Raw genomic sequence first — 27,588 nt, 5'->3', positions numbered from 1 at the left:
TCAAAGGAAAAATTTTTTCCAAAGCAGTCCTCGAAATTTAGTGAAAAAAAAAAATGTTTTTTTCATCGTCAATTTTTCATAAGTTTGACACATTTTAAAAGTTCCAGCATCACTCGCTACCCGGAGCCCTACGACCCACCGTCGCAAGGTGACAAAAAAAAATTCTTTTGTAACTTAATTTTTTTAGGGACTAAAAAAAAAAGAGTATCCGGGATAAAATAAGACATCTTAGGAAATTTAAAAAAAAAAACAGTTTTTTTTTTAGAATTATTTAGGGATTGGCGTCATAACCAGTAAATTTTTTTTTTTTATTGAAATTATTATTAAATTAATTTGAAATGAATAAAATTTCAATCCGGTGCTCAAAATAAATTATAACTCACTTTAAGTAGACCATATTGCCTGGTTTTCCCCTAAAGCTGGACACAGTTCGCTAGAGAATAATTAAACCCGTTTTGAAAAAAATTAAAAAAAAAAATTATTGAAATTTTTTGACTTCTCCTTTGCTCGGCTCTCCAAGCAGCATGTAATAATTTCGATGTAAAATTAAAAAAAAAATTACCATTTATCGAATCGCTTAATTTACGAATACTTAATAATTTCCAAATTTACCAACTTTTGTATAAAAATTCAAAACGAAATTTACAGCAGATATTTAAGATTAAGTTTTTAAATTTATTATTAATCTATATGGTAATATAAATTATAATTATCAGAGTCTATGCAATTATCCTTTTGTATTATAAAATAAATAACGTATGTTATTTAAGCACGAAGCAGCGGCTAGCCGACTTTAAGAAATAATTTTTTAGCTGCAGCATTTCTTTAAAGTCACGCACATGTCTTATCGATTTAATTTATGCTCATACACGACGACGTAATAACATAAATTTATTCGCGTCTTCAGAGATAAATACATATTTTCTCTTTTATTAATAAATGATAGGACTATACAAGTTTATATGGAGAAAATTAAAAGAAAAGGAGATTTAACTAGCCGGGGTAATAAGGGGCATGCATACAATAACAGTAAATTGCGAAAAATGTATGAAAAAAAAAACAAATTGATTTCATTCCATTTTTTTTTGCGAAAACAAAATTTTGCGAATGTAAAAAAAAAATCAAATTGATTTCATTTCATTTTTTTCCAAAAAAAAATTTTGCGAAAAATGTAAGAAAAAAAATCAAATTGATTTCATTCCATTTTTTTTGCAAAAACAAATTTTGCGAAGAATGTAAGAAAAAAAGCAAATTGATTTCATTCCATTTTTTTTTTTGCGAAAACAAATTTTGGGAATGTAAGAAAAAAAATCAAATTGATTTCGTTCCATTTTTTTCCAAAAACAAATTTTGCGAATATAAAAAAAAAATCAAATTGATTTCATTCCATTTTTTTGCAAAAACAAATCTTGCGAAAAATGTAAGAAAAAAAATCAAATTGATTTCATTCCATTTTTTTTGCAAAAACAAATTTTGCGAAGAATGTAAGAAAAAAAAGCAAATTGATTTCATTCCATTTTTTTGCAAAAACGAATTTTTCGAAAACAGTAAAAAAAAAAAAAAATTCAAAACAATGCTCAATTATATTGACAAAAATGATTTCGTAATTTTTATAAAATTTGGGGGTGCTCCGTTTTGCCCCCTCCCCTAGATCCATATATTATGAATATGCGTATAAAGGCCTTGAATATAAGCAATTCTGCTGATAATAATGGAAATTTCAGCAGTTATAGCACAGCGGCATCTAGATGCCGATGATTGAAATTGATCGTAGAAAGCAGTTTCGGTTGACTGGTCCAGTCTGCTAATGGTAACGACCCAGGGCCAGGTTTGTGTCTCAACTAAGGTTCTCTCTGCACCACAACAAACCAGGCGTGGTTATTCTATTATTCCATACTCAGGGCGCAACAATTCTCGCGCAAGATATTGTGCTACACCATCACTATTTTACTAGCGCATGCGCAGCTGGATGTTTACCCGTAGGAAAACTTTCAGACTGGGAAATGAAATTTGTAAAACAACTAAAATGTCAATAAACTGTGGGGTAGTGGTTGCTATGATCAATTAGATTGATGTAAACATATTTATTTAGATAATCATCAAATGTATACTCAAACGAACCATCATGTCGTTAATTTATGAGCAAACTAATTAAAATGTGTTTTTTTTATAAATAAATATCACAATTTATTGCACGGGAGCATGTCAGCCCTTATATATTAATAGCAATTTCTGAATTGTAATTTTTCAGTTATTTTTATATTCATGTTTTAGTTACGATTTTGTCTATTTTTGAAGAAAAACATATGACCGAATATTGTAAGAATATGTAGGTCATTTGTTGAAATATGATCGATTTAAATAACGTTGGTAAGTTTGCGTTTAGTAGAATAAATTTCGAGCTCTTTATTACCGACCAAAAATCTATTTTATTGAATTAGTTCAAAATTTTATGAGTAAGAAACTTGAAAAAAAAAAAATGACAGCATCAATTAAGAGAATGGAGTTGTCCAATAATATTTTATTATCATTATATTTAGTCACAAAAAATAAAATCGAATTTCCCGGGTCGAATTTTACTACTTATTTGATGAATTTAATTAACGTGTGAAATTTAATTGAGTGTTATTTGTACAATTCCTTATTTTGACTATTGTCAGACATATTTTCAATAATTTTTAGGCTGGGTTTGGTCATCTCTACCCGTGTAAAAAAAATTCGTTTCCAAAAATGTGTGACATGTAGAATTTCTAAGCTTGAGACCGATTAGAACTTCAAGTTAAACTTTTTTTGAACTGTTGTAATTTTGAGTGTAAAAAAAAAGTTTTTGTAGGATTTTATATGAGCGGAATTTGAGTCAAAAAGAACGTTTTTTAAAGACATTTCTCAAAACAGAAATTTCCTACATTTTATCCTGGTTCCGAAAAAGTTCAAAAACTTCTATTTGTAAATTTTTTTTAATTTTATGGAGCTATTGGTTTATAATGGGAACTGTTTTTGGAATGAGGGTAAAATGTAGTAAAAGTATGTTTCAAGAAATGTCTTTTGAAAAAGTTCTTCTTCGACTCAAATTTCGCTCATACTTTTAAAACACAAATAAGTGAAATAAATGAATATTCACTAATTCGGAGTGCCAATCGAACCACTTTTTGGAATTAGTCGTTCGATTTGCACTTTGAATTAGTGAATATTCACTTATTCTCACTAATTCATTTTTACAGAATATAAAATTTTAAATAAACTCTTTTTCCATTATCAAAATTTCAAAAGTTCAAAAATAGTTCCACTCGAAGTTCTAATCTGTCTCAAATTTAAAAGTTCCCGAGTCGGACATTTTTTGAATCTTTTTAAAACGAATTTTTTAAACACGAGCAGATCAGAATTAGACTTTTTTCTTATAATCTCCTGCCATCTTTTGTTTTTATCCGGACAGAAATCAGACTTTTTCTGCCTATTATTATTTTAGTTTTTGATCAAAAACGTTTCTAGATCTACAATGGCTTGAAATTTTCAAAAAATTTCAAAGACTGATCAACTAGTTCAAAAACAGTAGTTCAAAAATAGACCAATTACGGACCACTACAGTCGAATTCCATTAACGTGGAGCTTTCCCTCAATCTTGACCCCCACTACGATCTTTGTCTTCCACCTGATACTATAAATTTGCACGGGTCTGTAATATGAATTATAACAAGTACTCAGTTGAAAACTATTTTAACTCTTAATGTTTTCCACTTTCCAAAAATGATCAACTTAAAGTTTATTCGTCTCAAATTTGAAAGTTCACTGGTATCACCATTTTCCGACCCTTTTTAGAACAAATTTTTTTACACGGAAATGCTTTTAATAAAACATGAATTTTTGGTTTGTTTTTTTTTTGTCTGACGCATCGAACATAAATTAAATTATTAGAATTTGTTAGAATTCTTGAAATGCTTTTCATAATCTGGCCACCATTGAAATTTGTAAAACATTTGGAATTTGTTGTCCTTGAAAGATTTACAGGAAAATAAAGAGCAGAGAAAACGTCTACGGAAATAAGATCTTTATAGCTCATGTAAAAAAAATAGGGTAAATTCTTCGAGGAAGGGCAAAAATATGAGAATATTTGTGATATTTTTTTCCAGATGCTGTGACAAAATAAACACTTATAAAAACATAAATTGTTATTTACAAAATATTTTTTCAAAATCAACAATTCCTAAAATTTATTATCGTTTCATTAAATTAAAAAAAAAATCAACAGATTTTTAGAAAATTCGTCCAAAAAAAAATTCATTTTTTTTACTTTAAATAAGAAAATTTTTCCATATTTTTAAAATAAAAAAATTGGAGCCTTCGTACTCTGAAATTACAATCACACGAATTGAAAATTACGCGATTTGTTAAAAAAATTAATTAATCTGTGAAGAATATTTTTTAATGTCTAATAAATTTTTTAAATATAAAAATTATTTATTTACGTCTATTAGACTTTTTTCAAGTTGAAATATTTTTTGCTTATTTGTTCTGACACCATTTTTTTTTAGCCTCTATTAAGGACTCTCGGTTCATTTGGTTACACTGTAACACGCCCATCTTCTCGTTCATAATCGACCACCCAGCAAAATCCTCTGCAGCCACCTAATCTTCATTATAATAATTACGATATATATTATAAAAAAATTAAATTTCCGCGGGAACTTTAAAAAATTCAACTCTGTATCATTTTGCCATTAAAAATAAATTTACTTTTTTAATTACAAAATTATACAAAATGTCAACTTTGTAACATAAATTTGCATTCATTTAAATTTTTATCTAAATAGTATTTTGTAACATAAAAACGTAAGTGCACTTTGCGATGATATTAATAATTTATAATCTACTTTATTTATAAAAAAAAGCAGTAAAATTTATTTAAAGTAGCAAAAATTTTTTTTTTGTTTCCAAGAAAATTTTTATTTGCCCTAAGAAATTTTTCGCATTACGAAATGATAACAAAATTTTCTTGGGGGGAGAAAAAATTTCTTGAGCCAAGATAACAATTTTTGGGGGCGGGAAGCAATTTCTTGGCTCCATAATTTCTTTCTCACCTCAAAATATTATTTTTTTGCTCCAAGAAAATTTTTTCTCGTCCCAAGAGAATTTTTATTTTTAATTTATAATGCAAATAATTTTTTGAGTCAAGAAAAAATTTCCTGGGGGCGAGAAGAAATTTCTTGAGCCAAGAATTTCTTTTTCATCTCAAAAAATTTTTTTTTGCTCCAAGAAAATTTTTGTCTCTAATTTATAAGGCAAAGAATTTCTTGAGCCAAGAAAAAATTTTCTAGGGGTGAGAAGAAATTTCTTGGCTCAAGAATTTCTTTCTCATCTTACAAATTTTTTTTTTGCTCGAAGAAAATTTTTTCTCGTCTCAAGAAAATTTTTGTTCCTAATTTATAATGCAAATAATTTCTTGAGTCAAGAAAAAATTTTTCGCTCCGAAAAATTTTTTTTGCTGTGATAGTTCTCAAAAAAGAAAAAAAAAGTTGGTCCATGCGACGATAAACCAACTATTGCACGTGGGCAAGAAGAGTCGTTGACTTGTCTTTATTACTTTACGGAAGCGCTCTTTAAAAACGCATTGTGCACTTTTATGGGACAACAATTATGCCCTAAACTCTTAGTAACTCCCACTTTACTTTACATACCTAACCAATTATATACTACAGCTAGCATGTGTATCGACATCCCATATATTAACCACATGAATTATGTATTTCATCGTAATCACGTATCCGGACATGCGCTCATTACACTCATTATTCATTAATATTCCAATGTATTACTATACTTAAACTTTTTATCCAACGTTACCTTGAATTTTAAATGAGGTTCAGTCAACGATTAAAATATTTCTCTCGCTTTATTGAAATGCAGTCCAAGCTCGTTATAAGCAACTTCCCTGTCGCATTTTTTATTACAACATTGAAGCCCCCCCATTACTTTAGCCACTCAAATTTTTTCGCAGTCGGAAAAATTTTCAAAATTAAAAATTTGTTCATTTTTAAAATCAATCATCGATTAAAAATTGAAGGTGAAAATTGTCAAAAATTTATATAGAAGGGGGGGGGGGATTTTTTGTCTAATTTTTTTCATACGAACTGGAAAAATATTCTGAGGAAAAATGGGCCACGATATTGTAGAAAAAAAAATAATTTTAACTGATCGTAGTTCCGGGCTGGTCAACTTGCCCCATATTTTTTTATGATCATCAGTAAGTAAAGCAATTTTTGTTATCACCAATAATATTTTCATGCTTTTTTACAAATCAATATCCTTTATTGTAATAAAGTAAAATTTTTAATTTAGTAGCAGAATACTAACAAATAAAATAAAAATATCGAACTACTGTTCAAAAATCATAAGATTCTATAAAAACTATGTGTTAGTTATTATTACGGAACTTTAATGTCTATTGTAGTTTGTTTTTATTAATTCTCCAGGCAAGGTCGAAGGAAAAACATAAAAGTCGATTTTTATTGCCTACGCACGACACTACAGGAAGAAGAAAAAAAAATTTGTACAGTTACTTTACAGTACTCAAGAGCCGAAAAATATTTAACCCTTTACGGCAATATTTACAAGGTAACACCGCGAAAAAAGGGTTTTTAAACTCTTAATTTATTGTTGAAATGGCATTGTCGTAAATGACAGCTATAACAACAACACGAGAAGTTTTAAGCGAATGTTCATTCAGACCTGGACAGTCTCCGTGAAAGTAGACACCAAGTTTCTTATATTTATGTCAATTATACAAGTGCTTTTGATAAGTTTTTCCAAAAATTATACTGGGGAGGGGTGAGAATAATGAGGCCACTAGACTCTAAAAAATTTTTCGTGTGAAAATGGTCCCGAGGACTTAACACGGTGTCTGGGGTATGAATTGACAGTATGAAATTTTTTTGGTGTGAAATATCAAGCGGTGTACTTTTAACATGGTGTAAGTGTTATCTCTTACACCGTTCATATTGTAAAAATTTTTTGGACTCAGTGTAGTGTAAATGACTTGGTGTACAATTTTGGTGTGAACATTACACCAAATGGGTTCAATTTAAGTGTCGTGCATTAAAAGTTTTTACACGGTCAAGTAACATGGAGTGGTGTAACAAAAATTTGATTACGCCGTATTAAAATTGCACGAACAGATAATTTACACCAAGTATTTTTACACCATTATTTCACACTACACGGCCGTGTAAAGTTCTTAGTTTTACTAAATTTTTTTGGTGACATTAAGCGGTGTACTTTTAACATGGTGTGAGTATCTCTTACACCGTTCACACCATACATAATTTTTGGACTCAGTGTAGTGTAATTGACTCGGTGTAAAAATTACACCAAATAGTGTGTTAAATTTAGGTGGTGCGAATTAAAAAAATTTACACCATTCAGTAACACAGAATGGTGTAACAAAAATTTGATTACACTGCATTAAAATTTACGGTTAGATAATTTACATCAAGTATTTTTACACCGTTATTTTACACTACTCAGTCATTCTCGACGGTCATTTTTACACCAAATTTTTTACGGTGTAAAAGCATTTTTTATCATTATCTCGCCCAAATGACATTTTTATTGTTTAGTTTTTCATCGTGTCTATCCAAGTAACAGCTACACCGTCGGCGGTGTAACGTTAATACCGTTGGTGTTAAAAATTTTCACACCAAATCATTTATACCACGTGAACTAAAAATTTTTTCTAGTGTATAAGGAAATAATGGACGTAAACTCAAAATGCCGAATTATTTCCACCCCTGCCTTATCAATTGGATCATTAATTTTTTTTTATCATTCAATTTTCATAAATTGTTGGTGTCAACTTATAAAAATATGTAGAACTATAAAAAATGTAAGTACTGTTTTAAATAAATAGTGTAATTTATTTTTCAATAACTTAAAATTTTTATATAAAAAAAAAAAAAAAAAAATATTATATATTATATTTTTGACGTTTACTCCTCAAAGAAATAATTTTGATCCTCTTAACAGAAAAAGTTTTAGCGACTTTGATGATATCCTTTCCTCACTATTTCTTACCATCATCCCCTATGTAATGTTTTCAACACGTCTATACATGGTGGCGTCATCCAATCCATTTTTATCCACCAATGCGGGAAAAGGCATCAGACCGCAGCATAGTTTAATCTATAGAAACGTTAGGGAGGGGTAGTTTAGTCTGGAAAAACGATAAAAGTAACGGAGAATAAAAATACATAGTGGTAAGATGGAGGCGAAAAAATAAAGTTGAGGATATGATGAGAGCAAGTAATGAATGGTAATGGAAGGGTGTGGTTGTTATTTTCATTATATTTACCAACCGGAATTTCATGATGCACTTTTTTACGCATTGTTCACTATCGTTAGTACATAAAATTACGCTTGAATTAAAATTCAACACTGTTTACTCTAAATGTTTGATTAATTCCATCAACATATTTTTTGTCTTTTTTTTTTTTAATTGTGAGGTAAAAGACCCAGTACCCGATCAGGGAATTCGTTCAGTACTCGATCACTCATGTAGTAGTATATCCATATTTAGTTAAATTTAGTAAATATAGATATACAAATACATGAGTACTTGGGTACTAGTTCCTCGATTGGGTACTGGGTCTTTTACCTTACAATTAATAATTTACGATGTATAAAATTTGAAACTAGAAAAACAGGATTTCTGACGTAAGAAATTTTTTCTGGTAATGCGCCTTGTCATCCCCCGACAAAATATCCCCGAAAAAATATCTTTCAATATAATTTTCACAATTTTCCTGAAAAACTAGCACTCTAAATAGGTAGTTATTTTTTATTTATAAATTCCCACAATTTTCCTGAAAAACAAGCACCGAAATAAGTTGTGAATAGTACAAATAAAACATTTAATTAAAAAAAAGAAATTTGGCTGATAGGATATTTTATCGGGGATATATTATGTCTGGAGATATTTTGTCGGGGAATGAAAACGCGCGAAATTATTTTTTCTCGCCCCAAAAATTGTTTGTTTGGCTCAATAAAATTTTTTCTCGCCTCAAGAAAATTTTCATTTTCAATTTATGATACAAAAAATTTCTTAGGGTAAGTAAAAATTTTCTCGGGGTGAGTAAAAATTTTTTGTGCCAAGAAATTTTTTTTCTGTGTACGGAATCGTGCACTTTTTTTCGGTTATTAATTAATTAAGCACGAAAACTATTTTTGTTGAATGCTCATTATTAAAAATAGTGACATTTCAAGACAAAACCACAAATGCCAGTATCAGTGTCTAATATTTCATTTAAACCACATCGAGATAAGAATCAATTGACAAAAAATGAGTATCTTTTGCAACTGTTTTATTACTTTTTTTTTTTTTCTTTTTTAATCTTGCGTAAAGAAGATTGACGATTTTAATTTCTTCTCCAAGATGGGTGATGACATTTTTATAAAAACTGACACTTCATAAAAAATAATAGACTCTATTCTCAGAGATTACTATAATATACAATAATATTTTCTTATCTTCTTCTCAAATGACTCTCATTAAAATGTGAAAGAAACAACTTGCGAAATTTTAATACTAAAAATCCGGGAAAAAAAAAAATTTAGATATGGAATGATATAATTATACTGACGTAGATCCGTACTCAGGTTCATGTTGATCATAAATTGTAAATTTAAAAAAATTTTGGTTACATTGGATCCCAAAATTTCTTTCGTAATTAGAAAAATGGATTTTTCATACTCAATAAAAAAACTGTTAAAATTTTCAGTGTTCAATGTAAGCCTATTTTACCTCCCCCCCCTTACATAGTTAACTTTCGTTACTTTTTTTTTCAAGAATATATAAAATTTTAATACTTCTTATCAAAAAAAAAACATAAAAACTTGAAATAAATAGAGGCTTAGATTTAAATTTTGATGAGAAATTTAAATTTATAATAAAAAACCCAAAAATTGGTGTAAGTTAAATTTCATATATATATTATGTAATATAATATAATAATATAATAAAAATTGTATAGGGGGTTGGAAGTATTGACCGTAGTGTCGACGCGCGCATGATTCTCGTGAGAACTAAACATAAGATGATCATGATGGCGGTACCGCAACACAAATAGTGTAACATGTAAGCCCAGTGACTCAAATCAATTTGCTACATAAATTGACAGGCGTAATTTTACTAAAACTTCAAGACATTCGACCCGTATCCGTCCGCTGCTTCCTCTTTAAGCCCCACCCGGTTTCCCCGTTATTATTTACGATTCAAAAATCTTAGAATGGCTTTTTGTCTTGAACTTTAAAACGTTCCGACGGATCGTGGGATATTAAAATAACACGACAGCTCAATCCATTTTTACTTTCTATAATTTACCATTACGAAAATTTGTTTATTTTCCCGCCTTTACTCGGATATAAATAAAATATTCGTGTTACAAAAATACAAATTTGAAACTCAATGAAGTTTTTTTTTTAGAACAAAATTTAAAACTTCTTCCGTAGAATTCTTACAGAAATAAAAAATATATTTTTTTTTCGTAGCTAAAGTTTATTGAAGTTTTTTCTCGGAAAATCTCATTTTCGCGACTATTCTGTCCTGCTTTTGTTGAGAGCTTTCATATTGGAACCCAACGATCCACAAAATTACATCTCGCGTCTGGGTCGGAGTAGCAGAGAATATTCTCTGCAATTCGTTCACTTTTTTTTCATTACATTGTTTATTTTTACATATATAGGGGAGGGTGGGGCAGAGTGGCCCCCCTAAGCCAATTATTATTTTTTGTGGCTTTCAACCATATGATCACTTTACTTTTGTCCTATTTCGAACAAATTTATGGACATTTTGCCAAAATTCTGAAAAAAATTTTTTTTTTTTTGTGGGGCAGAGCGGCCCCCCTTCAAAAAGTGATAAAAAAATTTTTTTTTTCGTTTTTTTTTTTTTTAAATTGTTTTCATCATTAAGAATGTATTTCTTACTCTTGACAACTATTTTTGGTTTTATATTACTCGAAAAAAATTTTTTAAAGAAAAAATCGTTCACTCTCGATTACCTTAATTACTAATTGTTATTTAATAAAAAAAATAATAAATTTTATAATTTTACTTTATTTCAAAAATTTATCAACTAAAAAAAAAAATTTAATTTTTACAAATTTTTAGTGACCAAATTTGCCTCTTACATAAAGAAACGGCCGAAAAATATGAAAAAATAATTTTTTCGGAAGTTTCGGCTGGTCCATTTTGCCCCAGGTGTTATGCGTAGGGCTAGAAATGTGGAATTATAATAATTTTTTTTTTAATTTGACGATAAAAATACGAAAAAATCACTTTTTCAAAATTTTGGGCTTGTCCATTTTGCCCCAAATGTCATGCGTAGGGGTAAAAATGCGCAAACATATCGGATTTATAGTAATTAGTCGAAAAAAAAAAAATTTTTTTTTTGGTCAAAATTTCAGGGGGGCCGCTCTGCCCCATGGGGGCCGCTCTGCCCCACCCTCCCCTATACAAAAATACACGAGTGGATGCTGTAAGAAATGAAAGCTGAGTGTATTAACCCGGAGCATGAAAGTCCAATCATAGGGATGATGTTCTTTCGTTTAGATAGAGCTCATTCTTTCTTACATCCTTGTTCTTCATACAGCACTTTCTTGGAGAGTGTATTAGATTGGCTCCAAGATACGTGACCTTGCTTGAAAATCAGCTTCATTTTCAAAAGCTCTCTTACCGTCGAGGTGACGTCGCGAATTCTTATCCACTAAGTTACATTACCTTGGAGAAAGTACATTTCCAGTTGAGTATTACATACGAAATTACTCTCTGCCCGAATAATTTTCATCCTCTTTCGTATAAAATCGGCTTTGTCAATTTTATTTACTTTTTCACCCCCTTTGCTTCAGACACAGTAATGAGCTTCTCATTATTTGGAATTATTTTTGTTAACTGTGCAGTCATTTTATGAGTAACATTTTCTAGATCAATTATCAGGAATTAGTATTTTTTTTTATTTTTAGAAAAAACGGGAGTAAAATCTACCCCCTCCCCTATTTTAGAATCATCCCCGATAAATAAAAATCCTAAAATTTTCATTTTTACAAGGGACTGAATTGTTCGCTAGTAGAAATTCACTGACTAAGGTAAGTTTTTAATTCAATTTTGTCGGACTTTGCTATTCACCAGATGCGAAATGAAGTACAAAATTTTCTTTGATGATTTTTTGAAAAGGGGCATTAATGCCCCCCCCCCCCTTCCTTTGACACTTTCGAAATTACACCGAAAAGGTTGAATTTGGCCGAAATTACACTGCAATCATTGAATTTTATTCAAAGAGACCTAAGTTTGGTCGAAACCTCGCCGTAGCCATAGAATTTTACTAAAGCTCGAAATTTGGCCAAAAACGTCCCGAAATTTTATTGTTTCTAATAAACAGGGTAAAAATTGACCGATAAATTGCGTTGGCCTATTTTTGATTTTTTTTTGGGCCTAGCTAATTTTTAGTCTTGTCTACTACCTGGGTCTTTTTTCGCCCGAAAAAAAAATTGTATTCTTATTTTGGCTCGAAATTTGTTCACCCAAGTTATAGTTGACCAGAATAAAACTCACCGGTTAATTTGATAATAAAATTCTTAAAGAGATTTGCAACCCCTTCTAAGTATTTGTCATCTTATCCATAAGTAAGAGTTGATTCAATTTTTACTCAATTTGATGTGATCATTTCTCCATAGAAAGAGAAGACTTATTTATTTATTACATAAAATTTATGAGAAAGCAAACGATCTACCAGTTTTTAAATCTCTGACCTTTGCTCATGTTTTTGAAGCATAAAATTTTTTTCTCAGGAATACTAATAGTACTTTCATTAGTAATAATCACAGTAATGACCGTTGCCCCAAATGGTTTAAATTTTATCGACTTGAGTAAATAAATGTGTGGTAATTCCGTTTGACGTAATCCCATTAAAATGTCATCGATATGTTCAATTCATTTTTCTCTACATCTGTAAATCAAAGCATTACGAGAGTGAACTTTACCCCCACCAAAAATTATCTTCATTTATTTTTCTAACCACAGAAAATATTAAGACCAAAAAAATATTACGAAACACAGAAATATGCAAAAGATATTTAAGTTTGAAACTTTTTTATTATTTGTTTTGTAAAATGTAACGAAAAGTTGCATCAATAAAATGAGGAGTTTTATTGAAGCAGTGGTCGTTTGAAAAAATATATGTGTAAAAGTTAGATGTTTATTTCAACTGAATAACAAAAAACTGCAACATTGTCTCGGACTGGATGACGTCTTACTAAAGCATGTGTACTGTGTAGTAACCGATGCAGATGCATTTATCCCTGGTCTCATGTCCGAACTGGAGGCCATTCCGATTCCAACGACCTCACCATAAAACGAGTTTACGTAGACCATGTCCAGACGTATTTTCTCGATATTACAGTAAAACGATATTTTTAAAAATTCAAATTATTATATAAATAGAAAATATTTTATATTTAAATATTTCACTCATTCCATGTATGGACCCGTAAAAATAAAATGTTAGTTATTGGTTGCATTCATTCCTGATATTTTCTTCTGCATGGATTTTGCAAAAAAAATGCAATCAATATTTCCTTAGCGTAATTTTCCATTAATTTTTAGGAAAATGGTGGGTCTGACCAGAATTATTTTTAGAAAGTAGTTCACACCCCGCTTCGCGAAAGGTGTGCAGTTTTTTGGTTACCTCATCTTGTCCCAGATAAGCAATTTTTGTTTTGAAACCTTAAAGTCTTTTCATAGATTTTTTCAATACAATAGTTTATTACATGACAGGGGATGAAAAAGACGATTTTAGACAGGGGTGAAGTTGACTTCCAGAGCCAAAGGCGAAAGCTGACGGCACCACAGTCTCTATTTTGCAATGGTGTTCATTGTTTCAGATTTAGAGAGCATACACGGAGAAATTATTTTCGTTTGAAATGCTATGGTGTCATAGTAAAATGGGACCATGTTGGCCACTTGCAACAATTGAAATAAACACATGGAAAATTTACTGTGGTCATAGGAAAATTTGGTTATAGTGATTCGTGACCGTTGTCAATTTTGCTATCGACATAGTAATTTTTGCATTGCACCGAAAAATTATTCTTGTTTAAAATACTATAGGGTCGTAGTAGGGGAGACCGGGGTTGGTTGTCACAAAGATCATAATAGACAACTTAACGAACAAAATACGAACATTGATCAGTGTCAAAGAATCGGCGTTTAAAGAACGTGATACCTTCGCGATTCTTTGCCGCTGATCGCCACAAATGACCGCTGTGACAACCAACCCCGGTCTCCCCTAATGCTGGACCATGTTGACGACCTGACAGAAATTGAAATAAACCATGGAAAAATTACTATGACCACAGTAAAATTTCTAATGGTTATAGTGATCGTTGTCAATTTTACTACAGACATAGTAATTTTTGCATCACACGGACAAATTATTCATGTTTAAAATACTATAGCACATATACAAATTACTAAATTTCTATTTTTTTCTGCATAGAACATTGTTCCATACGCACGATCTTTAGTAAAATTTTATCAGTAACTAATCAAAGATATCTTTTCATAAATCTTAATACTTGATTTATTTTTCAAATAGTTTTTATGATTTTCACAGCCTTATCAGACACACGTAAATAAATACATGTGTACATAGTAGTGTATCGGTATCAATTTACTTCAACATATAGATACCAACTAACATAGAAAATGTACCCCAATTAAAATTACCAATAGCTCGAAACCATAATTTGATCACGTCTTTTACAATAAATAATTGGTTCAGTCCGAGATAATTGATGTTCTTTAGATGAAAGGGAGGAGTAGATTTCGATTTTTCGACTTTATTTATTTACTATACTATTTATTCTCATCTTTGTTTTTTATTATCCTTTCGGATCTTTCATCGAATCCACATCGGTATGATTGGATATCCGACTGCTTCCTTTGGCCCGGAGCCAACTTTCATGATTAGTCCGGTGTTTATGTGTACATTCTTTATATATATGCTACTTCTAATATTGTGAACTTTTATCTACTTCCCGCCTTTGATATCATCTCGCTTTATGAACGTATTACTTGCGTGTTTATACAGGGTGTCATACATTTATATCTATATACTGTATATACTGTACAAATGTTGCGTGTACACGGAACATCTGTCTACAAATAACGTGGATAAAGTATATATATTCAAGAAAATTGCATGTTAGATCTTATACGGGATAACGCCTTGATTTTTCTTTAGTGTTATTGTTATTCATTACACCTCAAGTTTAATTATATCGCGTCTCTTAAATTAATTGCTCTGTCACGTTAACTAGATAATTAGAAATACACAATTATTCATTAGCGATAATTTTAATAAATTTTATTTTTCTAATTACATATATAAATATTTGACTTTAGTTAAATAATTATATGATAACATCTGTATCAGACATATTGTCTGTTGATGGATATATATAAATACTGATACTATATAAAGTTTTTTTCATTTATGACTCGTAGGGAAGCATGGGAAATAAACATTGTCGTACATTTTCTAGTAATATTGGTTATGTATTTTAGATTGTCTTTTATTGCAATATAATTGATTAAAGTGTCAATGTATCATTTACTTAATAACAAATAAAGGTCATTAACACGAGCAGAATATTAGTTGTTATTCTTTTGTCAATTCCCGGGAAAAAATGTTCAGACATGATCATGCCTGTTCATGTATGATCAGGCCTGAAATTAGACATGATCATGTCTGTTCATATACCTGTCCATATCTGATGTCAGACATGATCATGTCTGAAGTGTTAAATACGCTCAGGCCTGCTCATATCTGATCATGCCTGTTCAAGTCTGATGTCATATATGATCATGCCTGTTCATGTCTAATGTCATTTATAACCATGCATGTTCATGTCTGAAACGTGAAATACGTTCAGCCCTGATCAGACATGAAAAATGACCGAGCATGAAGAGGTCATTTTTCATGTCTGATCAGGGCTGAACATTTTTTCCCAGGTTGATGAATACAGAGATAGTATTATGGCAATGATATATATAATAATGGTAATGGTAATGGTATACATTAAAGTGTCTCAAAAAAAAAATAATTTTTTTTTTTCGGGCTCAGTCTCAAAATTTGGGAGTAAAAAAAAATTCCTCCTAAAAAATCAGCTCGATATCTCGAAAATTGAGTTGGCGCTTGACAAGTTCATTTTTTCATTTAAAATACACGTAAAAATTTTTCTAATTTTTTCTTGAAAAATTCAATGAAACAATTTTTTTTTCCAATTTTGACTTTCATGCATATTTAAGAAATCAAATTCTCTACGAAAATGTTTTGAATAGTCATGCGCGTAACTATAACATAAAAAAAGTTATAAACCTCCAAATTCAAGGAAAAAAAAAAATTTTTTTAGGTGTACACTTTTTCGTTGTTTAAGTGAGAGTATTTTTTTTTATAATTTGAATTTGCCTCTTACAGAAAATCCATTTTCTGCAAAACAATTATTATTTTATCATGCTTGTAACGATTAATTTTTTTTTTTTCTGATCTGTATTAAAAGTCGATAAATTTTTCTTTTCCATAATAAATTTTCTATAAGTAAAAAATATTTTAGGTATTGAAATTCCAAATTAAAAAAGTTTATACTGTGGATAAACTTTTAAAAGAAAAAAAAAAAGGAATAGAACCGGAAGTTCAACAAGAGATAAAGTTTACTTGTCCCTTGACAATTTTGCACTATGTTTTTAAACTTTTTCTCCATTTTCTATGGACTCAATCTTTTAAGGATACATTCAAGATAAGTTACAGAAAAAAAAAAAAATATCTTTGAAAAATAAAATGCTATTGGAATATTACTTCTATCAATTTTTTTTCTTATAAATTACTATTAATAAAAAAAAAGTCAAGGGAAATACGATGAATATTTAAAATTTGTTTAACTCAGTAAATATTTGAACTCTGTAGTTTTTTTTTTTAATTTAAAATGCATTGAAATAAAAAATTCAAAAAAAAAATCAAGAGTACTGTGAACTCACGATAATAAATCGTGACAAGAATAATCTCTTGTCCAATAATGTTACAGAGTAACGTATTCAAAAAAAAAAAAGGCTAAGCTGCTACAAGGCCGACTGATTCCACGTGTTTAGAAAAGTTGACCTTTTTTTTTTTGCATAGTTCATAACTTGCCGTCGAGACTTTGACCCTCATGCCCATAGTCCACGAGAAAAACCGTTTGGCGGCCATAAACTTTTTTTGTTTGGACTCTTGCCCGCACTGCTGTTACTTGGAAAACACAGCAAAAAAAAAAAGGGTTAGTACGGATTAGGAAAAAAAAGGAATAATCAGATGGGACAAACTTGAGACTCCAAACATCGTAAATTTTTAAATCTGCTGAATATTGTAAACTGTGAGGAACTAATTCTAGGCACCATAAAATAATTTAGTTCAAGGGTAAATAAAAAAACTAATTCTCTGGAGTACAATTTTTATTTTTTCTCAAGTTTCAATGTGTGGAAAGGGTTTATTGTTATATACGTAACAATAAATCATACGTAAAATAATAAATATTAGATTCTATGAAAACTAAAAAAAAATGCATGTCGAAACTATTCCATAAATTTTTAAAAAATTTGTTTCGATCATGAGATTCCTGATTAAAAACTCTTATGGAATCCGATTGAAAAATTATAATCGGATTTAATCGAAAAGCTCCGAATTAATAGAATTGCAAGTTAATCGGAAATCGGAAAAAATTTTGTTTCCGATTGAATCTGATTGAAAAATTTTAGGACTTAGTAGAGGAAATAAAAACTATTCTTATCCGATTAAAATTCAATTGGTTATTTGGATCGCTCCCGAATTCTAATTGACTGATTAAATCTGATAGAATTTCAATCGGAGTTATTATTCAAGAATTTATGGTTTATACTCTAGTCGAAAAATGGAATTTAATTGGAACCTTTTTTTAAGGGTTACTCCATTTTGCCCGCAAAAATTGAATTTTGTTTTTTTTAGTGGCAACAGAAAAATTTTTTTATTTACTTCGAATATGATTAAAAAAAAAAAAAAAATTTAAGGTATCGAGTCCTTGAAAACTGAGTATTTCCTCAAGTATCTCGCTTACCTCCCTCCCTCCTTATCTAATGTAACTCAAAAATAGGTCGTTACTTTGAATGTTACGAGATCGTTTAATATGAATTTTTTGAAAGTACTGACAATTAGTGAATATTTGCTCCAAAAAAAATTAGTGTATGCCCTGATTCAATAAACATAAGCCCATTTTTGTGGAATGAATCCTGAATTTATTAAAAAAATTTACGCGGGTAAATAAAATTATTTAAAAAATTGCAATGGCGCATTAACTCCAAAAAATTTTAATGTATTTAAATTTAAATATTTGGTATTTTGTTGTAAAAAAAAATAACCAAATATCGTCTTTCAAGAAATTGTTTAATTATATATTAATATATTTAAATTAACACTTGAAATTTAACTGATTTCACCTGAGATTATTTTTTAAATTATTTATAAAATGAACATACGCCAAATAAATTTTTTTTTACAACTTAATTATCTGACGATGTCGCCATCGACTTGTTCAATTAGTATAATAATTATATTAAATCAAAATCTTAATTAACTTGACTTCTGCGAAATTCAGAAAAGTTCATTTTAATTAATCATGTCCGCAAAAATTTTGATTACCGAAAAATTTATTAAAATTAAAAAAAATCCGATCAAATAATTTCTTAAATCAAAATTTTGTTAATACGCGCATATATTAACACCCTTGTAAAATTATATCGATATCGAAATTTGGATATTTACAACAAAAATCGATTATTAAAAATCGAATTTCGAGAATAAAAAATCGTTTTATTAAAAAAGTAAAATTACATAAATAAAAAAAATTCATAAGCTTTTTACCAGCAGACACGACAAATTAAATCATAGCGACGTTGGTTAAAAATTAGGGGTTAATTATTCAAGATTAAAAGTGTCATTACAATAAAATAAATAACATTGATAGTTAATTTATGCATTAAAAAAGATAAAAAGTTACAAACCGATATTTAATCCCTACAACGAAGAGACCAAAAGAAACAAAAATTATTAAAATGAAACAAAATTCCGTGGTCATAAAATGTATGAGAATCAGACCTCACAGAAACAAATATAAAATTATGTGACATATATGTCTTGTTTGAATATTCGCTAGTTTAAAAAACTTCTGCGAACTTCAGTCCAGAAAACTTTAGCGATCAAAGAAACAATTTTATTCCTGCACATATCAGAGGTAGTTCTTACAATGTATGACCAGTATTCATTGAAATTGATGTCTTCCACCATCGCGACATCTTTAGCAAGTGGGATTTTTTTTACCCGTCATTTTTATTTTTATTCTGCTTCTGACAACTCGAGCGTTAAAACATTATAACTTTTTTTCTTAAGGGTGCGGCTTTTTTACCCTCCGGAATTAATGCCACATTTTAAGATATACTTGATATTTATATAGTTCTCATGTAAAGATAAAGTGTAACACAATGTAAAAAACTTGTTTATCGATTCATTTTTGAAGAAAAACTTAAAAATTTTTGATATTTTCGACAATTTCTAAATATTGGAAAAAATAATTTAGGTGTAGACAAAAAAAAAATATTGTGTGTTAAATCGGTCAGCGTTGAATTTGTTATGTTAAATCAACCCCTCGGGTCGTAAAATTAGATCTGTTTCAAAGTAAATAAAAATTTGAAAATATTTATATTGAATTTCACTTTTTGTTTGTATTTAATTATTAACATGTGAAATTTAATTAAGTTTTGTTCGTAATACTTCTTTTCAGACTTAGTTTTTAAAAATTTTTGGTTTTAGTCGCCTCTTGATCGAAATTATACTTTTTTCTCATAAGATATTGCCGATTTTTGATTTTATTCAGACCCAAATCAGATTTTTTCTGTCTATTATTTATATTAGCCTGTTTTTGGTCAACTTCGGATCAGAGACAGCTTAAATTTTTATAAAAATTTTAAGACCGAACAACTAGTTCAAAAACAAACAATTAATCCGAATACAGTCGAGTTACATTAAAATCAGATCAAATTTTTTAACTCGGGACATTTCACTGTGTTGCTGTGAAGTTTTAAGTCAGTCTGCAATTTAACTCTTTGAAAGTGTTACTCAGCGCGAGAATTGAAATTATTAACATTCATTAAGTGTTACTTTAAAATTAATACAAGATTTATGGTGAAAACACTGACATTCAGAAAGTGTTGAATTTTCTTCTCGTATTTCTCGAAATATGTGTTTGAATTTTAATACAAATTTAATATAGAAATTATACACAAATAGACTGTGTTATAACTTAACACAAATAGTCTGTGTTAAAAATTAACACAAATAGCCTGTATTAAATTTTAACACAAATTTAGTAATGAAATTATACCCATAGTCTGTATTAAAAATTAACACTAATAGCCTGTGTTAAAAATTAACACACATAGTCTGTGGTAACAACTAACACAAATCGCCTGTGTTAAAAATTAACACAAATAGTCTGTGGTAACAATTAACACAAATAGCCTGCGTTAAAAATTAACACTAATAGCCTGTGTTAAAAATTAATACACATAGTCTTTGATAAAAATTAACACAATTAGTCTGTGGTAACAATTAACACAAATAGCCTGCGTTAAAAATTAACACTAATTGCCTGTGTTAAAAATTAACGCACATAATCTGTGGTAACAACTAACACGAATCGCCTGTGTTAAAAATTAACACAAATAGTCTGTGGTAACAATTAACACAAATTGCCTACGTTGAAAATTAACACTAATAGCCTGTGTTAAAAATTAATACACATAGTCTTTGATAAAAATTAACACAAATAGTCTGTGTCAAAGATTAACACAAACAGCTTATGTTAAAAATTAATACACATTGTGTTAAAAAATAACACAAATATGGTGTGATCCGTTTTTAACACACAGATTATGTTGATTTTAACACAATTTTTTTTAATGTATAAATCTTTGTTGATCTAACCAGATATTGTTATATTTTTCTACAAATATATTAATAGTGGAAATATAGTATTGTACAACACTATTATCGATAAAAATATTAATCCCTGTTTTAACTTGATATTGTTTATATTGCCATCATAAAAACAGTGGAGAAAATTAACGAGAAATAAAACTCAGTAAAATGAATAAATTATGAGGGTAATAATTCTGTTAAGACAAATTACTGAAAGAAGCTACCGAACTTTAAAACTTACAAATTTATTACTAATTAAAGTTAACATTTGAAAAAAATCAAATAAAAAAAATTTTTTCGAAAAATCAAATTATACATTCTATCAGAAATTCATTACTTATAAGTAATTATTATTTTTTTTTTTTACAGAAAAATCTGAAGAAGAAAAAAAATATTTTTTTGCAAAAATGTAGAAATTTTTATTTATAATCCAGGATAAGTATCTATAGATAAATAATGGGATAATTATAAAAATCTCGAAATCAAAGTCTTGATAAACGGCAAGATCGATAATTAACGAATTATGTAATTCGTTAATATTTTATAAGATTAATTTACTTAAGTAATGCATGAATAAAATATTAAATTACAGGAACAAGTAGCGGATGACTTCCAAAACTTAAACAATAAAATAAAAATGGCCCCCTCCTGCCTGCATAAGAAAACGATCCGTCGGGACGGGAATCTGCGCAACTTGAGCTTCAAATATCAACTAGAAATTGACGTTCTCATAAACTTATAACTTTCTTGCTCTAATTTTATCAAAAGTTAAATTTAATAGCAGAAACTAAGAAAATGCATTTGTACAAATAAAGATATAAAATTAAATTAAAAATTACTTTTTTCAGCTTTCATCTACTTTCATTGTCAAGGAAAATTAAATTTATGAACTAATTTGTGTCCATCCATAATCCATAATCATTTCAAATTCAATCCTAATATCGTACAATGTGTGTTGTGCGTGTGTGTGTGTGAGTGTGTGTGCATCTATTATCAGGTAAGTAATTCATCAGAGGTTATGTGTACATATTATTAAAAATAATTATTAATATTCACAAAGTTCGCAGGAAAGTGGACAATAGGATGTAAATCGAAAGACTAATTGTTAATTAACTGCGACGTTTCGGTCATATATTTGACCTTCATCAGGCATCTAAATTTTTAATTACAAACACATGTTAAAAAATAATTATTAATTAATATTTTCCTTGTTTTGCATGTCAATTTTTTTTTCATATTAAATTTCATATCATAAAATTTCGTAACGAATGAATTATATAATTATTTTTTCATTATGACAAAATTTTGCCGCTTCATGTAATAACATTTCCTTATATAAATATTGATCAGAGTTTATTTCTAAATTTTCGAAAAAGTCCAATTTTCGTTCTCTTAAATTTGAAACAGGGAAAATAGTGTCCGTTTACTATTAATTAGTGAGAAGTATGTCATTTATTTAAATAATGGTATAATTTTCACTAATTCATTTAGAAAGAGTGTTTTTTGATGACGTGTGGTAACGACGAACTAATTAAGTACCCAGACAGCCACAACGACGGAAATTTTCTGTGTCAAGGCCTTCATATTGCAGCTGTAAATTGTCGCCAACTTTCTGGGGGTTGAAGCCAACTTGTAGCCAATAGTAAGATAGTCAAATGTTACCCTCAACTTAACACATTGACCGAAACTGTTTTTCCGTAACTTAATCGCGGAAATTTATTTAATTTGAAAATTTGATAAATACATAAGCAATGTTTCTAATTATTCATCAAATGAACTAAATTTCCATTTAATTTTTAAATATTTTCTTTTGTTCTTAGGTATCCTTAGTTACCCCCTCTCCCTTAAGTGGCTAAGCGTCCGACTATAAATATTCTGAACAGGTTGTACATCGGACAATTTAATAGTAAATGCATCAAGTTTTTCTTTCTTACCGGTATTGCATTCAAGTATTTTTTTTGCTCAAATGAGTTTACGTGTTGCATTAAAAAAAGTAATCTCGCTAAAAAACAAATTATAATGCGTACTGTATATCGCTTCCTCGAACATTTAATCGAATGCCGATAAACCATATTCCCATATTTTCTTTTAATCTTTAATCGTATAAGAAATTTTTCATGTACAAGACATCCTGGTAATTCTGTTTTAAGAATACAAGCTTAACAACCTATTGAACATGTTCCGAGACTGGTTAGTACGATCATATCAAGATAAGCCCTTCGGTTCTCATTCCCGGTTTTTCGCATAAATTGTCCGTCCGAAGTAATGGTAACTCGAATATTGCAACATACTCGAGTGAAGAGGAATGCAGGTGGAATGAAATACCATTAAAAGAAAAATAAAAAAAGAGGCAATAGAGAGTCGAGTATAAACAGAATATAGCCGCAGCACCGCTGCACTGCAACTGCGACAATTCGAATTTTTTTATGACTGCCGTAGCACCGCATATTGTATTCCTATATATACAAGTTACCACTTCTGTGCTTAGCACGGTAATTATGAGACTATGTCTTTTTGGATATTAATTAGTACACAGAGAAAAAAAAAAAAATTTTCCTATGTTGGCATAGTAACTATTACTATGTGGACATAGGAATTTTCCGATGTAAACATAGGGAAATTCCCTATGAAAATATAGGAAAAAATACTATGTTACATAGAAACTTTTCCTATAATACATGGGAAAAGTTCCTATGTTAACATAGTAAAAGTTGCTGTGTAAACATAGGAAACATTCCTGCGCAGCGCAGGAGTTGTTCCTATGTTACCACAGTCATTTGTTCTCTGTAGCATAGGAATTTTTCATATGTCAAACATAGGAATATTCCTATGTTAACACAATAAATTTTCCTATGTTGCATAAAAAATTCCCCTTGATACACGGTAATTTTTTCACTATGCGAACATAGGAAATATTACTATGCAACATAGGAAAATTACCTGGTTTTATTTCTCCGTGTACTTAGGCCCAATGTTGCATCTCATCATGATTTCACTAAAACGGATACTCTTCTAGTTCCATTTGCTCACACAACTTTACAAAAATCATTCTTAATCGCGGGTTGCAATTTTTGGAACTCGCTTTCACTCGAAGTTACGACATCAGCAACATTATATTAATTTCTAAGTGAATGCTACTTATATTTGATGAATCTGGAAGAAAACCAGTAAACCCTTAAAAGGGTAAACTCTAGTATGTGTTGAAATACGTTAGTTAACGTCTGAAAATTCTGTACACTGTAAAACCAAGTGTGTAGTCGAAATTAACACACTTGCCGAATAACATTGAAATGCCATAAGCAATCTATAGATTTTTAACACACCGTGAAACGTGTTTTAAATGACTACAAAAAACTATAGTTTTGCTTATGGCCTCAAACATAGAACACATTTAATATGTGTTAAAATAATACACTTGTAACACACTTGGTTTTAGAGTGTACTTCGAAATCTTAAACTTATGTTGTATTTTATTGAGCTTATTGTAATTGTACTCATTAATAAGATTCATAAGATGTATATTGATCTGTGATCACAAGGAGCAGCAGCTCTATGATCGTAGATAAACTAAGCTAAAACATAATTGCAAAATGCATGCTTACATGCATTGTGCAAAATGAATGCAAGCATGCATTTTGCAAATGCGCTTTGGTGCTAGTGCGGATATGTCAAAGAAGTTAATACTCAGCATGCGGCGGGTTTTTCCGCCAAACAGCAATGGTGCAGATACCATGCAGCTAAGGTGCAGCAGTAAATAAAAATTTGTATTTCTTAATTTATAATAATAAATGTCTATTTTCTCAGGGTAACTTTCAGTAACGATAAATACTGTTTTACCAACCTTAATACTCGGTGTATCTTTCGTAACTTGTCTTGATCAGGAATCCTATAAAATTTGTATCTCAATGATGTTTTAAACTATTAATGTATACATAAGAATTTAACATGCTCATAGTAGACGTATCTATTGATGCAGAACGTAACAAATGTCTTGGATGTGCACTAAAATATCATTAAATTGTTATTGGATCATTATTTATTCCATAAGAAACATATATAAACTATATTACATATGACCAAATTTACAACTTGATATTCTATGATATATCAATCAAATAAAAATAATAATTTTGAACTTTTCTAGAATTCCATAGATTTGTTTTAGAAATCTATATGCACTTTTAGTCACAAATTAACATAATAAAAATCACGTGGTCCCGCACAACATGGGATACATATGAGAAAAATGAAAGCGCGTGCGCAGAAAAAAACACGGTTGTTTGTATAGATGTCACTGCGGTATTTTTAAGTATACGATTCAACATCAGAGGATTATATCTATCGGGATGGTTGATGGTAGAGGCAAGACGACAGCAAACCAGGTAGTGTCTCTCAGACTGATGATATTTCACTTTTTCCTCTCCCACTGGTCACATGGCTACTTACGAATGCGCGCATAAACGTCGAATGGTATTGACTCCACATGATCAGAATCGTAAAGTAGTTGAGGTATAATTTAATATACATTGAGAGCCAAACAAAATGATAGAAATTTTACTTTTTAGTAACACACCAAAAATTCTTGTTCCTAAAAAATAACAAAAGTTTGTTTTTTTTTATGTACAGAAAAAAAAAGAATTTCTCGGCGTAAGAAATATTTTGCACTACGAATTGAAAAAAAATTTTTTAGGATTAAAAAAAATTTTCATCGCTTAAAAAAATGTTTTCCCACCCCAAGAAAATTTTTGTTTTTTATTTACAATTCAAAAATTTCTTAGAGTAAGTGAAACTTTTTTTGAAACGAGTAAAAATTTTTTGTGCCAAGAAATAATTTTTTTGTGTGAGTTCTATAGATGAGACTGTATTTTGAAACCTAATTCTATTTACCCACACACGCATACATGGTACAAGTACAGGAATATTTATTGGCTGTCGTTGTATGAATTAGAGCTGAGGTAATTTAAAAACAAGTACAAGCTAGTTGTGAAAATATAATAAAAGAAAAAGAATAGTTTATACACGTGGGATTTTCTTGAAAGGCGGTTTCAACTGAAGATATATACGATGGAGTACATAAGATGCATACTCATAAAACCCCTTCCATTGAGCTACCGTAGCATCAGCCGACAGTATCCTTACACCAGCCGGTGTGGCTTTATTTTTATATGTATAGGAAACGTAGTTCCAGGGTCACGATATCTACGCCAAAGCTTTTGGGTCACTCATAAAGACAACTTTCGTATCCAATAGCTGAACTCCGCTGGCTATTTTTACTTGCATCTTTTACTACACGACCTTTGTTTACATTTTTTATTTTTATTCCGCTCCAGCGAAGGCAGAAAAACGGAAGTGTATTTTGAGTATGTGTTTATGTACATATTTAAGTATATCTATATAAATATATGTGAATGTTTATATTTGTTTCTGTTTCGAGAACTCAAACAGCTGAATCGATTTTTATTAAATTTTTTGAGTTCTAAAAAATCAAAAATTTTCAGAGAAAAAAATTATTTTCGAATTCAAAATTTTTTAATTTAAAAATTTTAGATTTGTGAAAAATGATTCAATTGAATATTTGTAATAAATGTTCAACATAAATTTTAATATGTAGGGGAGGGAGGGGCAAAACGGGTCACGTGAGGAAATACCAAATTTTCGAGATAAATACACTATCTTTTTTTTTTTTTTTAATGATATTCAAAGTAAGTAGAAAAAATTTTCAGTTACGGTTGAAAAAAAAATTTCATTTTTGCGGGAAAAATGGGGTACCCCCTAAAAAAAAAATTTCTGGATTTTAAATGAATTTGATTAAGTTCCATTTTTTTGGAAGTAATTTACATGAAGAAAAATTTTATAAAAATTTGGGGATGCCCCATTTTGCCCCTTCTTCCCCTAATTAAAAATCAAACCTATTTTTAATCTGAAGAAAAAAAAAAGGTAATATATGAACATAAATTTTATTGCTCGATTAAAGTTGATGCAGTTCAAATCTGTCTAAAATTTTTTTAATGTCTCATCTGCTCTGATATCTCAATGACTTCATCCCTTCATATAAAAAATTAATAAACTTATTTTTAAAAAATAATTTTTAGTAAAAAATTACGAATCAATAATTTTTGTTAATGAATCAAAAGAAAAACACGCGCAATTATTTTAAATGAATAATTAATAAATTTGACCTTCAGTAGTTATGCCTTAAAAAAAGTAGAAAATTAAAAATACTGTCGGTAAGTCAGTAGACTATTAGAATTATCGACGTACAATCGTATTGGTTTTTTTTACTACGACAGTTAACCCGCGAAATATTGAAACGCGCCTGCGCTATTCACTAAATTTAATTTTAGCTTCAGAATTTTTTTTTTTTAAATCGTAATAAATTTAATTTCAAAATTTTTATATTTTTTCTCACTCTATTAATTAATTATCATAATTTTTTATATTTATTAAAATAACTGTCATCTAGTTTATAATATAAATATCAGAATCCAACAAAAATTAATTAATGATAA

At 29.3% G+C, this 27,588-nt stretch overlaps 1 protein-coding gene across 2 annotated transcripts in view; it reads right to left on the bottom strand.

Annotated features, from left to right (window-relative positions):
• Positions 1–26,429, bottom strand: part of LOC130668593 (homeotic protein ultrabithorax) — a 639,564-nt gene extending 613,135 nt beyond the window's left edge. Inside the window, exons 1-3 of one of the 2 annotated variants that reach the window (XR_008990050.1) lie at positions 25,967–26,429; positions 25,150–25,667; positions 24,921–25,081 (exon numbers count right to left, since the gene is read on the bottom strand). The gene's annotated coding sequence lies outside the window, so the exon portion shown is untranslated. Of the gene's footprint in view, positions 1–24,920; positions 25,668–25,966 lie in introns of both variants that reach the window. The other variant, XR_008990049.1, reaches the window with a different exon arrangement.
• Between the last annotated feature and the right edge of the window lie 1,159 nt (positions 26,430–27,588).

This window comes from Microplitis mediator, chromosome 5 (assembly GCF_029852145.1).
Source record: "Microplitis mediator isolate UGA2020A chromosome 5, iyMicMedi2.1, whole genome shotgun sequence".
NCBI lineage: Eukaryota > Metazoa > Arthropoda > Insecta > Hymenoptera > Braconidae > Microplitis > Microplitis mediator.
Note: the sequence above shows the minus strand (reverse complement) of the source record. Positions and strands in the feature narration are given on the sequence as shown.